This window comes from Eleginops maclovinus, chromosome 20 (assembly GCF_036324505.1).
Source record: "Eleginops maclovinus isolate JMC-PN-2008 ecotype Puerto Natales chromosome 20, JC_Emac_rtc_rv5, whole genome shotgun sequence".
Lineage (NCBI taxonomy): Eukaryota > Metazoa > Chordata > Actinopteri > Perciformes > Eleginopidae > Eleginops > Eleginops maclovinus.
Genome location: NC_086368.1, coordinates 12,578,064 through 12,596,323, shown reverse-complemented (window position 1 = coordinate 12,596,323; position 18,260 = coordinate 12,578,064). Strand labels below are relative to the sequence as shown.

At 38.7% G+C, this 18,260-nt stretch overlaps 1 protein-coding gene across 3 annotated transcripts in view; it reads left to right on the top strand.

The window, feature by feature from the left end:
• The first annotated feature begins 1,188 nt into the window (after positions 1 to 1,188).
• The window catches only part of LOC134883195 (neurexophilin-4), a 103,515-nt gene continuing 86,443 nt past the window's right edge, over positions 1,189 to 18,260 (top strand). For all 3 annotated transcript variants that reach the window (XM_063911456.1, XM_063911455.1, XM_063911454.1), the window contains exons 1-2: positions 1,189 to 1,424; positions 1,778 to 1,891. The gene's annotated coding sequence lies outside the window, so the exon portion shown is untranslated. The remainder of the gene's footprint in view (positions 1,425 to 1,777; positions 1,892 to 18,260) is intronic.

Here is an 18,260-nt window from a genome sequence, read left to right as displayed (position 1 = left end):
AGAGCCCTAGTGACAAGATGAGGGATCATCATCATTACCATTATTTATTTGCTAAGCAGAGGCCGACTCTGGGGCCAATCCTAATAGGATTTGCGAATTACAATGAGCGTCTTGTTTTTAGGGCATAAGGATGCTTGAGGAGGAGGGGAGGGTTAATGCATGGATAAAAGCGAACATGCATTTGGAGACATCAGCAGCAAATGCCCAAATAAATGCCTTTTAATCAATTATGCACACCTATTACAAGCTCCCATAGCATCAATAATATATGTGGTGTCCCTGGTAGTTCAGTATGTGTGAAAAAGTGAGGTCAAACTGTCCCCTGAAATCTATTCTGTTTATTTAGGTGATTATTATTGAACTCATATACGACCAGAATGCTAATATATCTATGGCTTTCAAGTCATATTATTTTGTGTAATGTATTCAAAATATCAGCCCAATCTTTTCAGTAATGTTTACTTCCATTACTATCCAAGCTTTATTTTGTATTTCTATTTTCTAGAAATGCATTCCCTTTTGCATTTTGTAACTTTAAATGATCAGGGCAATAGGGTCCATGTCCTATAAAAAGTTTGAGCCCATGCATTGAGGCATTACTATGATATTGGGCTTTAAAAATAAACTTGAAATGACTAGTTGTAACGCAAAATAAAATATATATTTAGTTATTTTACAATTTTCCTCATATTTCTGAGGAAATATAATCAACGTTTCCTTTAAAACTTCTGTTATTAATGCTAGTGTTTGGGAAAGCATTTAAAGAAAGAAAATCTGTCAACCAATTCGCAGAGAACATCTGTGCTTAAGGGATGTTTCATTTATTTATTCATTTTAAACTCACTCTGATGTATTCTCCTTCTCCTAAAAATGGAACTGGCTAAGTGTTCCTTGATGTGCCCGTAGTTTCATATGTAAAGTCATTTTCTGTTAGATGTCCAACATGCATTTAGGCAAAAACTCACATTAACACGCACCTAAGCACCATAAATAAACACAGAAAATAATCTACTGCTATTCAAAATTATAATGATAATCCATTCAAAATAAGTGAACGAATGAATGAATGAATAAAAGAATGAATGAATGAAAAAATAAATATACGTGTGGGCTGTGGGGGAACGGAAGCAACGGAACACAGGTGTTGAAATTAACGTAACAGGAAGTGCCTGCTTAAGTGGACTAAACTAGAAGTAAGCTAACATCAAACACGTAAACTCATATTTGTGTTTATTAACCCAACTAAGACACTAGTAGCAGTTAGGCCACTGGCGAGACATATTAAGTGAGAATAACAAGTTAGATAAATTAGTCGAGTTTGTTGATCATTTTATGCTAAGCTAACAGTGCTAACAACGCCTGTGGACTTCCTCAGACTGACAGTCCGAGCCATGGACCCGGAAGTGCTGTTTGCATTGCACAAGGTAAACTGTTGTTGTAAACGCCATGTAACTAATGTACAATCTGTAATTGTAAACGGAGAGGCTACAAGTAGCTTTTCTGCCAATATCTCCCTTGTAACAACGTGTCCCAGTCAAGGTGAATAAGATCATTTTACCTATTAGTGCCCAAACGTATGCTACGTAAGGATTTAACAGTCAACTTTTGTCATTCTTAGATTAGCTGAAACATTTGAGTAATACCGTAGCCTGTAATACATTATTGTCTAACAGATTAAATATTAAATTTACGCTGTTGGCCCATGCATGTTTACTTTTGAGTGCAATTTGATTGGATTTCATAAATACCCAACAATGTACAATATTTCACTTTGCAGCCTGCACCTGCAGCCACATGATGTCCTGGTTACTGCTGCTGAGCTTCAAAAGAATGCCTGAAAGGATATTACCAGAAGGCTCACCAGCACTTTCTGTCTTTTTCCATTTTAACGGTGAGTCAAGCTGTATTTTTTTTCTAACAATGTTTATTATTGGGTGTCTCATTAATTTGTACATCACACACATCTGTAGCGATCGATGGTGTTGAAAGATTGATGTAATATTAGACAAGAGTGTGATATATATTTATATACTTTATTATTGCCGTATAAATGAAGAAAAACTTGTCAGAGGTCACTGCCGGATGTACATCTGAATGCTAATGAGCAAAAGCACAAGAGGTTTTAATGATACCTTTTAAGTCAGTTAAAATGAAGTATGTTAACTGTGTGTGTGTGTGTGTGTGTGTGTGTGTGTGTGTGTGTGTGTGTGAGAGCAATTATGAATATGATCAATATGTGTGCGTCCTTGTTTTTGCACAAGAGGGCTAGTGTGCATTAGGGAATGCTGTGTGTTTGTATTCTGTTATGTGGTGTGAGTGTTTGTTTGTGTGTCTGCTTTTGATTCAGGTGTTGTGGAAGAGTGACTATAGTTAGTCCATAACTCATGATGCTCTCCATTCAGAAGACACCTTAGGGCCTGCATTACACCCAGTGAGACTCAATCACAGCCTACGCTAAATCGATAATCCTGGAGATAGTTGGTGGGAGGGAGAGAGAGAAAGATGGAGGGAAAGTGGCTGGGGGAGAGAGACGAGAAGGAGGAGAAGGGGAAGAACAAGTCTAGGATGGGAAGATGAAAGATGAGGGCTGGTTTTCCCACAAACTCCCAAAGGGCCCTTTTGCTGACTGTGTTTTATCTGAGAATGACAGGACATTGTTTGGGTGAGAGAAGAGAAAAAGGAAGAAGAAGAGGAGAATGAATGTAACTGAGAACTCATCAGGAAACGCTTGGAGAGCAAGTAGAGATACTCAAAAAACAAGATGTCGTCTGCACCTTTGTATGAGAGCTTGCTTTAACCTTAGTTCATATAATTGTGACTCAGCTCCTGTGGGTTGCATTTTTTCAGATTTAGAAGAAAGAGTGACAAGAGTTTAAATATCACTGATTTTCCATTTAACTGCCATCCAAACCAGTAAAAACCTACAGGTTAGTTCAACTCTAAATACTGTTTGACTACCTGGTCTCAAATATAAATTCTCATAATAAAAATAATCATTTATTTGAAAAGTTAATACTCAGGCATTGTAGTTTTCAGCAAATTTGACTAAAACAGGAATAAGAAGTGAATTTCGTCAGGACAACTTTCAATGTGGAATTGAATATAACTTGGTTTTGGTCTTTCGATCGTAATTACCAACTAGCCATCCTACCCTTTAAAGACTTTTTTAACGCCATGGTATATTCACACTCCTTAGGACTGTGCTTAATTTCACTTTCCTGTTCCTGTTCCTGTCAGTAAGAAGAGATTAGTAACCATATAGTTGCCTGTACTGGTCTGTATAACTTCAACCTGATCAGCAGAGGTCTAATCACCACAATGATTGAAAACACCTGTGTGGTACAGCCTTTACCATGCATGGGCCACCTGGTGGCTAAATGGTTTTAGGTCATCAATATGGGTTCAAAATATTACAAGTTCACAACAAAAATTACATTAACAAGCTTTAAATGTCACAGTAGCTAGCAAAAAAAACCAAAAACCTATTATCCTTTATATTTAAATGCAACAACAGCAGATGTATTTCTTTTTGAAACAAGGAGTCCCAAAATGTATAAACATCTCAATACCTTTACTTAAAGAAGGCAATCTAACACTATGGTTTGTCCTACAGGGAAAAGGACAAATGAACTGGCATTGATGTACATTAAACGTATAGTCAGAAGAAATCTATTGTTCGTATGTAAAGCTTATAATCACCAGCATTTTAAAAATATATGAATTTAGGTCAGTTGAAACGGCATGGTAGTCATAAACAAGGTTTTTCAACAAGACCCCTGAAAGTGTCGGGGGGGGGGGAGTTTGCTTTGGCTGAAATGAGTGGCTTAAATATGTGAAAGCAACGATTTAAGATACTTTTAATGTAAAGAGAGAAAAAGCAAATCTCTAAGACTTTGTGAATTCAAACCATTTGCAAACTTTTCCCCTTTTATTATTGGGATTGTGGTCTGCAAACCGATCAGTCTTTCTTTGTTACTGTTGTAAAAGGAGTGTGAGCAGTCTACTACTACTATTTGTATTTTTTGCAAAACACAGTAGTGAAGAAAAGAGGATTGCAAGTAGGGCAAGCATAGGGAATTAAACCCTGGTGAGATTCGATCATTGGCTGGTGGGACACTAAGGCAATCTGTGGACACAACAGGGCAGCCCCAACAGGTTGGCTCAGAGATGAGCAGCAGAAAATCTCAATCTGTTTCTTCCTTTTTCTCACTGTGTTCAGCCCTCTTTCCATCACCCCTGCGCTCTGTCTCCTAACCCTCGCTCCCTCATTTACTTTCACTCACACCCTTCAACTCATTCTTGCATCTCCCAGTCTCTTCAGCTCCCCCTTTCCTCTCTTTCTCTCTGAGGCGTTGCGGCGTATGTCCCCCCCCCACCCCCTCTCTTTCCCTCTCTTTCAATGACTTGCTGTTGTTTTTGAGTGATGTGCGGCTGATGGCGAACGCTGGGCGATGACAGATGGATGTGACAAGCAGATGGTTTTGCTTGTCGTCTTTAATCACACAAATTCAGTCGGCCATGAAGCCAGAGCTCTGTCTTGTCAAAGAAACACAAAGTGGAGACAAATTTATCCAACACGCCATAGATTTTGATACAGAAAATGTGTGGGCATTTGTAAAGGGAAGGCTTTAAACGTAAATGGGGGTCTTCATGTGGAGGTCGGCCTTGATATTGTTTTGATAAGTGTCTACTTTGGTTTGGTTGCATGGCAAGAAGTTGAACTCATCTGACAGCTATGTTGATGTGAAGTCGAAGCTGGACAAACAATAGCTCCCTGCATTGTGATTATGGAATTGCTTGACATTATTATGAGCTTCACTCATTATATGCCGAGTGCAATTTTATTACAAATGCGGTATTGTGCTAATATTAAAGCAGTCCATTTTATTAGTTTGCAGTAGTCCCTACCTTACTAATATCTAACATGGGCTACGGATTGCTTTCAACTTTTAAAATATTTGACAATATAATACCTGAGTTTTTATACTGATTGATATTAAATAATATTGATCAGTTTAGAAATAATAAAATATATTTTGGACCATTTGATCTTTTCTTTCTCTGAATGGCCATCAAAAACATCCTACACACACTCGAAGCCAAGGTGGTTGCCTGAGAGACTGATCCCCAAGGCTTTACAAATGAGTGGTGTAATTAACACCTAAATGATCAACTCAGCAAAACTAGCTGGCAATTGTCTGATACACACACATAAACAAACACACACAACACCATATCCCCCCTATCTTCACTTGGACAAGAATACACAGATTTCTCCATTTGTGTAAAGTTAAGCCAGCAGTAGCATCATCATCACCATTTCCCCCTCCATTTCTCTCTACTGATTCTTCCGCATTCCACTATCAGCACAGTTCTTCGTTTCAGTGTCAAGATTACAACGGCTCTCGATTTCAAGGTTAGGCTTGCAAGGTCAAATTGACTTTAGATTAATTAACTGTCAATTAAGGGAGTAATTGTTTCATAATGTGGTGTGCCCCCGGGACAAGGTGTGTGTGAGTGAGGCCAGCACTGTCAGAGCTGGTTTGAGCCGATAAGGTGGTGAGTGAAGCCTCTCGGAGAGCTGGGGAGGGGGAAAGGATACAGGTGAATGTGTGGATGTGCTGTATGAGAGGACAGAGAGCAGTAAGAGGTGTGTGAGAGAGAAGGATAGAGCCCTGTAATGAGAGAAACGAGCGATACATCCTCCATTATCCCATAACAGCGGCGCTGCTGGACATCACGCTCCGCTGCCATCAGGGTACATCGGGTCGCCCAGAGATGGCTGCACATACAAACACACACTCGCAGACACACACCTGTGATAGTCACATGCATACACAATGGGGGTTGTATTTTTCATTCAAATCAACATTTATCAGCGCATACAGAAAAGGAAAAACATGTATCCTCCACCACAGTCCACCAAGGGAAGGAGAAACGAGCTCAGGGAGGGAAAGGAGTGATGAAATTAGAATAAAAATGAGAAATGGAAGAGGAAAAACTAAAATAAAAATGAAGAAAACATGAATAAAAGAGAGAGGGGAGAGGCCATTCAGTGAGCGTTGATGAAATGGTGATTGGCTCTGGCTTGCTAATGGTCGGCCTGGAGGGGTGTCAGAGAACACGTGCAGCTAAGCGCTTCCTCTGCATTTTTGCTCCTCTTCCCTTTATTACTAGTAAGGTTCACCTTTGCAGACTATTGCAGATGTTCCATTGAGAGAACAGAGGAAGAATCAATAACAATTTAATAATTGAAATAGAAAACCTTGCAGTTCACCAATATTCACTTTTCCCCTGAGGGTAATAACATACAGAGCCACTGCTTACCGCATTGGTTTACAGCAAACTGTATTTTCAGGGTCCATTTTCATTACCCCTTTTTCTGGAGACCTTCAGTGATATTGTTTTTAACACCAAAGCTGCTTTTGATTCAATATTATGAAACGTAAAACAAACAGGGAAAAGGAGAACAGGAAAAAATGAGCATTAAAAAGAAGGGACAAGTTTTTAACTAACAGAAGGCGTACGACATTATACAAGGGGACATTAGTGACAATTGACTAAGCATTGCCATGCTAAATTAAGGATAACGTTTAGTGGCCAAAATAATTGGAGCAGTTTAAAGTTTGAAATGGATGATTCAGATACAGATATCCCACTTATCACGTCGAAAATCATCACCCACTCAATTATTGCACCCCAAAACTGAGCTTTAATTTATTTGCATACACATTTTAAACCAAGATGATACTGGAGCTAGCTGAGTTTCAAAGATTCAAGATTCAAAGGTTTTAATATCTAATGTTTTTAAAAGTCCTGAGCTTCAAGATGAAGTTTGAAGTTTACTTAAAGATGTACCTTATGGTGTTTGCCGCCCACTTTGATACACCACTAACATATCAAGAAATAAACATTCAAACGTTTCAGACTCATTACAGAGATGCAGTTGATCCTACCAGCAACTGGCAGTGTGGTGGATCCACACAGACACATGGCACGTTTGTTGGTACCAGATGGGTGATTCGAGCTGTACAGAAACGTCTCATCTACGGGGATTTTATGATAAAATAATATATAAAAAGCCGTTTCCCAAAACTATGCTTTAATCCGCAAAGATTCTGCATTTCAACAGTTTAAAAAAAAAATCCCTGCCTTACTGTACACGACACAGGAGAATAATCCTTAAACACTAATCCATTTCAATTACAGCGTATATCTGTGAACAAGTAATTGATTTTAAAAGCGAGACTCTCTTGGTAATCAACTCTTTGGAGCAGTGTCTGTACATTGTTTTCATCAGTGGTTTTAATTGCTTTCCCCTGTTGCTGTATTTTGCATTTTCCCACATCTACCGAGTCACCGAAGTGACTACAGCTTGCACGGGTTATTGATTGAAAAGCTCCTCTGTTTTCCGTTTGTCTGTTCGGAAGTCTAACGTAAGGTCTGCTGTGTTCATGTGAGGCACTTTAAACAACTTAGGAGCAGTCTTGATGGAGCCGTTGGAAACTGATGGAAGCAGGCGTGTGTGTTAGAATGGATGGATGGATAGATGATAGACAAATAGATGAATGATGGGAAGATAAATGGATGGGAAGATGAATTGCAGGATGGGTGCTCAGATGGATGTGTTGATGGACTGATTATCTGAAAAATGGAGGAGAGGCAGAAGAATAGTGGAATGGACACAGTTGGTTTTCATCAGATGAGCTGATTATTAAATGGGCAACCAGATAGGTGGATGGCCTGGGAGAGATTAATAGGTACTTTCCTCGGTGGGCCACCTGCACCCTCAGCATTTAGAAAAGTGTGGAGAGCAGATACTCATCTGTAATAGGGGTAATGGAGCTCAAAATAAACTCACAAACAACTCTATTTCGTTTCTCCCCACCTCTTCATCCTGTCAGCACACCCTCACTCCCTCTCACACTCTCAATACGAACATTTCTCATGTACCTGGCACATAACTTTGACATTTTATTTTAGGGAAAAAATATAGAGTATGCTCTGTAAAAATAACAGACAAAATGCGAAATGCCCGTTCCTTTCCGCCACATCAAACTCTCATGTGTTTCCTGTATTTTTTGGAATACGATAAAAACAATTCCAACTTACTATTATTGTCATTATCAATTAATCTAAGAATGCTATTTTTATTCCATTTATAACTATTTGACTCTGTGACAAGCCAAAAATATAACAGTGGTAAAAAGATTATCCCCATTTCCCGGTTTCCAAAATAGTCGGAGGTCTTGTTTTTCCCCAAGCTAACCGTCCAAGTAATTATTTAGTTAAGAGTTGCCGTAATGTAAATGCAGTACCGATTTAAAAAAAAAGTTTTTGTAGGCAATGATTCAATCTTGTAGTTATTGTGTGATGGTTTGAAAATCTCTTCTTGGAAAGTTAAAAATATGGGTTTGATAAAGAACTGCCACTGTCCTGCAGCGTGGTTTCCACCGTTTTCATGCACAAGCCTTTGTGGATGTGTGTCGAAATGTGGAAAGTGCTTATACTGTACATTTCTCAGGGTTTTCTGAACTAACATAATGTTCTGCAAGCATAAGCGTATGTTCATCAGTTTTCTGTTATATTCAATTACAATACTTTATGCTCTCTCAAAAGTGACAGTTGACAGCGAAACACATTACTGTCATTTTCTCCTCTCCTCTCCTCCTCTCTCTTTTGCACGGTTTCATTTCGCTGTCCTCTCACAGCAGATGGGCCAGACACAAACTGCTGGTTCTGTGTGTGTCTGGTAGTGTGTGTGTATGTTGGCTACATGTATTTATTCCTCTCTTTTGCTCTCTCTCTGTGTGTCATGTGTTTATGTTAGTGGGTGTGTGCGTACAGTGTGTGTTGACAGGTGGCAGTGGATGTGGTAACGCCGCCATCAGCCACAAACTATGAATACATTTCCATGTCTCCCCCCCCATCTCACTTAATAGTCATCCTGGTGGCTTCTGCGTTCAAACCCACTTATGCTAATGTATTTTGGGGTATTAGACTGCTTGTTCTTTAACCAATTTATATTGGCTCTATTGATCATCACTTCGCTGCAAATAAATGTGCAGATAACTGTTATCTGTTGGCAGGAAACGCAGGACATACAGATGGGCAGAAAAAAAGTGAGGAGTGTGCAGAATAGGAGAGGGAAATAAAAACAGCAAAATCAATGGAGCGTAAGCAGTTTATGTTCTCTTGAGAAAAGTTTAGGAAAATCACCACGATGCCTCTCTGCAAAACACAGTAATTCAAACCAAGGAAAAGGTTGGATGTCTAAAGATCAATAAACATTCCTGTTAATTGCAATTGTAATTAACATTTGGGTTGGAGAGACCTTGACCAACAGTCCAGTTTTTTTGTTTGCAAGCAGTTTTTAGTTCACTGTGATAGAATAAGTCCTGTTCCCCTTTCTGCAGGTGTTTCTACACTTACACCCCTTTCTTATGAACCTTTATTCTATTTAAATAGCTACATGCAGGAACCCTATCCGGATCACTTTTTCAAACTTGTTTGAACCTTTCCTTTAAATATTTTAAGTTGTGGCAGTATACAGCCCTTAAAAGAAGCAGTAAAGTGACAAAGGGAAAGATAGATGGGTATTGACTATTGTGTTCAAGTCTTTATCTTTTGCTAAATCACTTGTATTGTGAATGACAGAATGATCAACAAATTCATCTGGAGAATATACCGGGCCTTTACACACAGATTCTGAGAGATGAACCGTCAAATCAAACCTGAGGGAAACATTGTGTGGGAACTCATAGTTTAGATTCTACATGAATCTCAGGATTCTGGGAGCACATATCAACAAGAGTTATGGTGTTTTCCCCCTGGGGGAGTATTGGACACCAATGGCTATTACATATTTAATTAGATTTGTGTAAATTTAGTCACACTGAAGGTAGGGCTTTAGTGATGGCCTTTGAGTTGGTCTTGCGCTCTTGACTGAATGAACTGTCCAAATGTGGACATGAATGGTTCAAAGAATTACTCTACTTGGTGAATCACCTTTGAACACAACTTAATTTAATCATGTTTTTAATGTACACAAAAATGGAAATATGCAATATCAGCAAATGAGATCTTAATAACGTAGGAACACATTTTATAGGTGGAGTGTGTACAAACACATGTTTGTGGAAGATTAAGAAAAGAGGATTTACTAATATGTAATCCTTTCTGTCCGGCAAATTAAAAAAAACATGTCTCCAATGCCAAACGCTTTGTTCATCAATCATTGATAATTGAGGACCTATTTGTTCTTGCTCATTGCACCTTTATGTCTACACAATCTGCCAGACTGATCATATTATTCTAGCATTAATATACTTATTACTAAATCATTTTTTGCCAGCATACTTTGAGGTGTTTGTTTCAGGAGTGATAAACCCAAAGTCGTTATCTTGTTGGTGCTTTATTTTTTTATGGAATTAATTAAAATGAAAAATCTATTTATCACGTTAAAAGCTGCTAACAAGGTGAATGAATTTATTAACACCGGGTGCAAGTTTTTCTCATATTGCACTTCTTTTCCTACCCTTACTGGGGGGAGGGGCAATTTTTATCACTCAGATCTGCACTTCGACAGCCTGCCTACTAAGGTAGAAGTACTGTATCTGCGCCGAGAAAGGACAGCAGTTTTCTGTAAAGAGAGGATGGTGACCATCTCTGGATCTCACACAGTCACTTGACAAGTAGTCCAAATGCTGTTGAACATTGGGAAACAAAATGATCAGTGTTGTACTTGCTGGTGTTTAACCAATAATGAGAGTTATGTCTGTTAGTAGGCATTATACATTATGGCTAAAAGAATACCAATGATTTCCTCCATCCCTGGTGTGAATGTTTGTTTTGATTCATGTTTGTTTAATTAGAGATTCAAAACTAAATTGTCTGGCTGATATAATCCGCCACTAATAGCGTTTTTACAGATGTATTTAGTTATGGCAAATACAGTGGCCAGTAAATACCAATACAGTGCAGCTGAAATAACAAATATATGTTGATGGTTATTTTAAAACTGTGTCTCAAGATGTTACATTTTCAACTCTAGGATGTCCTGCTTATTACACAAAGTACCTTGGTCATATACTCAGATTTAAAAAGAATGTTTTACTTTTAGAACACATATACAAAATCACCAACAAAAAGAAAACTATATACATTATAGTTTTCAGTACATACATGCTATAACCTATATATATATATATATTGTTTGTGCAATGGCCTTTTTCCTGCCTAAATTTCAGCATCAGTATTGCCATGTTAAGGATGGCCATTTTCTCAATTTACTCAGCCCATTAATTCAGTAATTACTGGTGAGAGATATGTTACCCATGCATTAGTTCCAACTCGTACATGCATTTAAGTATTCAGTTAGTGCACACACATTCACACTCACGTGCAGTTCTTTGGGTTCTTGCCTTAAAGGCAACGCAGTCAGGGTCGTATGTTTGGAAATACAGGCTGACCTCCACAGCCTCAGGACTGATAGGACTCAGTGAGAGTTAGGGTTGGAGAACAGTGTTTGGATGCCAAATGTTTAAAGGTGCCATAGAATAGAAAACTGTATTTACCTTGGCATAGTTGAATAAGGAGAGTTCAGTACATTGAACTCACATACCGTGAACCTCAAACACCATTGTTTCCTCCTTCACGTGCAAATCATGAATATGCATATCACAGCGGTAAAACGGGTGAATTACAACAATCCCTGTGTGTGACGTAACACAAAGTAGTCCAGCCCCAACATTTGCATACACCAGCTACTGGAAACACTAACGCTAACACTTACCACTCTGTAACGTTGTTCTCCAATCTGGCTGTTCTTCAAATTCATCCGTTTCCTCCTCCGATAAAGGCTCAAACATTTAAGGTTGGATGCCAATAGCCTCCATGGTTCATCTCTCACAGTTTCGCGAACTTCACTTACTTCTGTGGGCTGAGGCAGCCATGGATTGCTCCTTGTAAACCAGCCAATCAGAGCAGAGCTCGTCATAATTATTTAAATGAGCCCCAAATAAGGCAATTCAGCTTGTTTCATTCTAGCACCAAATCATAGGGTTGTAAACTGGCCTGTAAAACTGCATCTGGACATTTTTTGGATCAACCAAAGTTATATACCTTCTTTGTAGACATCAGAGAACAATTTAAAATACCAGATAGATGCATTATATGGCCACTTTAAGGACATGAATTGTTCAACAGTACTTGGGAGGGCAAGTTTGAACCATATTAAGCATACACAATAAAAACAAACTGTATACACAATTTAATATTTCCCAAAAATTTAAAAACAGGACAAGTAATATTGCTGGGGGTTTCCAGATTGCAGTTGGCATAGAAAAATATGGGGTCAGTCTTTTGATAAAAGTTGCCAGCTGGTTGCTTCTCAATTGCTTCATTGTGTGGCTTTTCTGCCCAACACTGTTACTTTATGACAATCATTTTCAGTATTTTTTGTCCAAATGGAAGTGTCTGATAACCAAAACCCCAATCAGAGACCTAATATTATTGCAATGCCCTCTGTCCAGACTTTTTACATCTCAACCAAGAGGAAATCATTTCATAGTGAACACTGATTTAATGAATAAATGAATGAATACACTCAGATTAAATCTGATACTATAATTAAAGAATTGATTGACAGAAATGTCACATTCAAAGTAATTACATTAATCCTGTAAATGCAGTCATAGAACCGTATCATTTCCAAGATAAGCATACAATACACTACATTTCTCTGGCTATACACAGTGATGATGACCTGTCAAACTGCCCTGACCTACTTCAAAGTGATACCCCTCTGTTTCTTTTCCTCAATTGCCACCATGACAGACCAAGGTTTCAGGTTGGATCATTAAGGTGTCTGACCCCTAACAAATGCTGCCAAATTGCTTAGCAACTGCCCATAACTCACAGAAACCACATTAATGAACCCTTAGTGCAAAGTAACAGAGCATATAGATAGCCTCTGTGGTTTTCAAACCATATCATCAGATAGTCAGAAAAGTAATCCTAAATGTTGAGAATGGAGAGGTTTGACACTATACTGTGTACTATTAAAGGAGATGAGTATGCTGCAGCTCAAGCACAGTTTTTAAAACATAACACTTGAAGTCATATCTTCCACTCCTCACACACAAATCATGTAGCAGTGCCGTGTCAGTATTTATACAGTTGTGACCTTCCCCTCTGTGACCTGCTGATCCTCTTCAGCATGTATAGTTTACTGGCTGCCTGTCCCACATCAGATAAATCACATTTGATCTGTTCTTTATCTCTCTCTACCTCCCTCGTGTCCCCAAATACTGCTCTCCAGAGAAGACATGTGAATACCAGGTAAAGGCAGAGACACGATAGACTGATGCTGCGTGACAGAATCAATGGATCCCGCTATCAGCAGCGGCCAAAAACTAGATGCAGAGAAAGACATGTGTTCTTGTTTGTGTCTATTCCTGTAAATGCACATACATGCATTTAAAAGTACAGCAGGTGACACATCAAAACATTTTTAAGTGAGTCCTTACTCATTATTATCAAGTATATTCTCTTTGGTGTTTTGATATGGTTGGTGAAAAGTGCTGTCTAACATGCTGGTGTTCAACTAGTTGGAAATCAGGTAACTGAAAATGCCACAGCTTATAATTCATATAATCTGTATCCACATTAATCCATACCGTGACCCCTTATCTCCATTCAGTATAGAAGCAACTGTTTATGTTTTTCCATGGTTTTATGCTTGGTGTATTTTACCATTCAATAGTTGCACCATATAACAAAAATGAATGAAATCAGTTGTATAAGCTCAATCTACTTTGATTCATGTTTGTGAATAAGAAGGGGTCAACTTTATATCTACAACTTTTTTGCAGCCTTCCATCTTAGAATGTATTACACTCTAGGTCCTTTTTTTGCTAAGATATTAATATTATATGACCTTCCTAATCCCACCTTTCCCAAATACTGACATGACTGTCCAGCCGTCTCCTGTAGTTGTCACAATCACTGCCGGTTCTATTTCTGGATGCAATTTATCTGCATAATAAAACATTAAGCTTATAGTTTACTTTATCTACTCCAACAACAATTTTGTAGACAAGGACACAATTTTGAGCTCAGATTCCACAAGCCATCATTTATGTCGCTATCTGTTTATATACTTCCAAGTACCTGCCATTACCAGGGACTTTAAGAGGATATATTGATGTACAGTATAACAATTAAACAGCGCAGGGAACAGACCTGAAACTGCAAGTTAATTATTTATTGTCCGCTCATCTTTTATAGAGAAGTGTCCACTGAAACCATGGTTGTCTCTTGGGTGTTAAGGCTATATACACCTGTCACCGCTCCATGATCAACCTGGAGTCGGGAGTACAAACCTTTCCCTGATATTTAATAAAAAGCCCCTGTTACCTGTTTGAAATTTAAAGTGTGAACACAAAGGCTCAGTCGCTTAGAAAGAGGCAATGTGTACCCATTTAACATCTCAAGTGTAGTTAGAGAAGGGGCTCCAGTGCGTTGGAGGCCTCAGGAGACACATGTTGACAGGAAATAATGAATCAGGAGGAACCCTCTGGAGGTTCAGGAGATGAGGAGAAACACAAAAAGAATGATGAGGGAATGAAGGGAGGGAGAGAGGGGAAGATGAGGAAAAAATGGCTTTGGGCTGTTGATGGGAAAATTCCATCTTTACCTGCGTGGCATTTTTGTTGCGTGTGAATTTGTTTTTTATGTTGCTTTATCCTGAGTGAATGTGTCTGTTTCTATTCTTCAAGTAAGCTTTGGTATCATATTCATATGGTCCCTTGGGAACATTTTGTGACAGTCAGTCATATCAACATCAGACTGGAGTGATAGATTAACATCTGTACATCTATTTTTAGACATTTGAAGCGATTCTTTCACAGTAATATTTTAATCCGGAGGAATTTAGAAACACGGGTGAGAAGAAAAGGCAGCACTCTCGGATAAACGAATAATATTAAATCTGACAAGTGGCCAAGAAAATGAATGCATTCGTCAGTGCCACATTATAAATGCAGACAGTTAACATACAAAGGTGACAATCAGAAACCATCGTTGGGAAAAAGAAAAAAAGACGAGACATTCTCTGGAAACAAAGTCCCCTCGTTTTATTGAAGAGAAAAATGATTGTGCTTCTGCATGTGGGGAGTAATAGGAGATAAATCCTGTTTCAGAAAAATGAATTAGTTAGTAGAGAGTGTCTGGTTGAGAAATGGCTCTGTCAGGATGAGAAGGCACAACAATGGTGATAATAAAGCAAAATGATCTCTGCAGTATGGGTAGTCGCAACAACAGCAAACCGTATGGATACAATGGGACCAACTGGTCACTTCTCAAAAAGCTGATAGTGACGCTGCCAGTCTTAACTTTGTGTCTATCATCAAGTTAATGGCTGTTTTGAGATCTGAGCCTCACAATCTAGTAACACTAAACAGTTAAATTATCTGTACGTAAAATAGTGATGATAGTTGTATGTCTTTGAATGTACACCAGTTTACATCACTTTATGGTACATGGTTTCCTGAGGGTGGAAGGTTTTGCCAGTCGTTGATTAGCGACCATAACCAGTGCTTTAAATGTATTTTAATTGGGGATTTAAATATTGTATGAGAACATTTTTTACCTGTGCCATAAATATCCACTTATCTGCAAAGATTTGTTATAATACTCTTCTAATAATAATGTTTAAGAAAAATGGATATTGACATGGACATCTTTGGACATTGTCAAAGAGAAGCTTTGTCATATATTTCTAAAGTTACAACATTAAAACTTGCCATTTACTTTACATTGGTACATCTTAGTCATTTGTTTGTTCATGCATATGTGATTGGGCGAGCATGTGGATCGTGTGTACATAGCACATGTGTGTACATAGCACATGTGTGTACATAGCACATGTGTGTACATCTGTCTTTAATTTTTTTCACACAACCCATATGTGAGATGCTGACGTCAGCTGGTCTTAACTAACACATTTAGCCGTGCTGATGTTTGATTAACCAGACAAACATGCTCTGATGTACAGGCATGCTGAGATTGGCTTACAAAACACATGCAGACCGAGGGCTGGCACTCTGGCCTCTGTCCTGTTCCAGCTGGGATCTTATCAGAGTGTGTGGTGGGTGGTAATCAGAAGATATAATACATCGGGCAGCTGGCCGTCCAACTACGATGGAGGGAGCATCGCTCGTACAGCCACACTCTCAGCAGCCAGTGTCTTTGAAATAGAGAATGAGACTGAGGTGGAAAAATTAGAAGTCCAGATGATGAGTTTGACCAATCCTGTCCACACTCAGTCTTTTTTCATGGTCAGATTGGATTCCACATGGGGTCATCGTCTGCTGTTAGGCTGGTACTGTATGACTTTACTGCCAAACATTTGAAATAGCTGAAGAATTTTTGTAATCTTCCTGAAAGTTAAAACTCTAAAGATTTCTATGATCTCAAGCCCCAATGTTGATACTATGTTGTGGGACATGTATGATGGCAGTAGGCACTCGTATTACTTATATGTAATGTAATCTCCTCTGTACGATACAGTAGTTTCATATTACTGTGTCTGCTTATCCTGAGAAGGTTCAAAGTGAATGTCTTGGCTCAAAACTTTAAAATGTTATGATGTTATTAACCACAGCCTGCATTCACACATTTCACATAATGTGGACCACAACATGAGTTCAGTACTGTGTTAGAATACTTGGTTCACCGTCTTCTTCAAATTCACATTTTCAAAGTGAAGATTTGTGATTAAAGTATCATTGAAAATTGAATCTTGTAGTTTTCTGGACCAAAGAAGCAAATAAAAGACGCCTCAGGTTATGGGAAATTGTGATTGGCTCTGTTTACTTATTTCATAAAATGTTTAATTAATTAAAATGCAATATTTAAAACCTTCTCACACTTTTTTCAGACATCCGCTAGCATAAAGAAAAAGACAATGAATGGTTTTCGTACCAATCTCTTAAAATGTCTTTATACCAGACACATCTATTCCTTTCCCTCCCAATACTTCAGGTACTACAGTCCAGCTTCACCTCTAAGGCGAGAGCACCATCAACACGGTGACATTGTGTGGTGTGGGATTGTTTAATCTAAATTCCCTTATTCCATCTGCTACAGTGCCTCTCTCCAGGGGTCCACGACTTCTCTGGTGCTCGCTGTCACTGCTCTGCTCTCTGCCTGCCTAAATGAACAGCCCAGCCTGCGTCTCAGGGTCACCTTCCCAAGCTACAAGCCTCCACTACCGCCACCTAATTTCACCTCCTCTCCTTCTCTCTCCTTCTCTCCCCTTCTCTCCCTATCTGTTTTTACTAGCTGTGCTTCCCTGTCACACACTTTATCCGTCATACCCTTCCTTTCACTTTAACTTTCCTGTCAGACAAGGGTCCATGTACTGGTGTAAGACTTGAAGGTCGGCTGCAGAAACAGCATTTCATTAACTGCTGTTGGTATCATACAATGAAAGCACTGATTGCCCTACAGCATAGCCAATACCCATCCTTAGAAAGCCTAGTTAAGCCCAGGACAGGGTAGACTCTTGAATCTTCTTTGTTTTTAACTGTTATGAACCATCATGTTGCATGCATCAAGCCAGAATCGGGTATTAAAAAACTCACAAGAGCTCAAGTTAAGCACACAATGGTAATGACTTACCTTAAAGACTGCAGTAGGGATTTGTTTGGACTCCTGTGTGGCCAAAATATCTCCCCTGGTTCCATGACAGCTTTGATAAAGCTAAATCCAATACTTGAGCTACTTTTCGGTCCACATGATTGACTCTAGTTCCCAAGCCAAGTGTGCAGTCAGGTTATGTTGTGCTAAAAAGCAACAAAGTTAACTTTTCTATCTTGGACATAATATGAATCTGATGTGATTTAAGCATGGTTTTATTTAAGCCGTCTGAAAAGATTTAATTCCGACCCACGCAGTTATTGTATACACGGTAATATTACTTTTATTTCAATTACTTGCCCTAAAAAGTCACATCAACATGCTGCAAATTAGAAACACATTTTCACCAATATTGACCAAGAGGTTCCAATTAAACTTTTAATATTCCCAGTAATTACACTCTGTTCAGGATTTCAAGTTCTACTCAAGAGTCTTTGGATCAATGGATCAATCCGGCAATTAATCACCTCATTAATTACATCAGTTGCTGATTGTGATCAGGTTGAAGGTCTAACCGCAACGACAGACTAGACTGTATACAACATGGATGCTGCTTT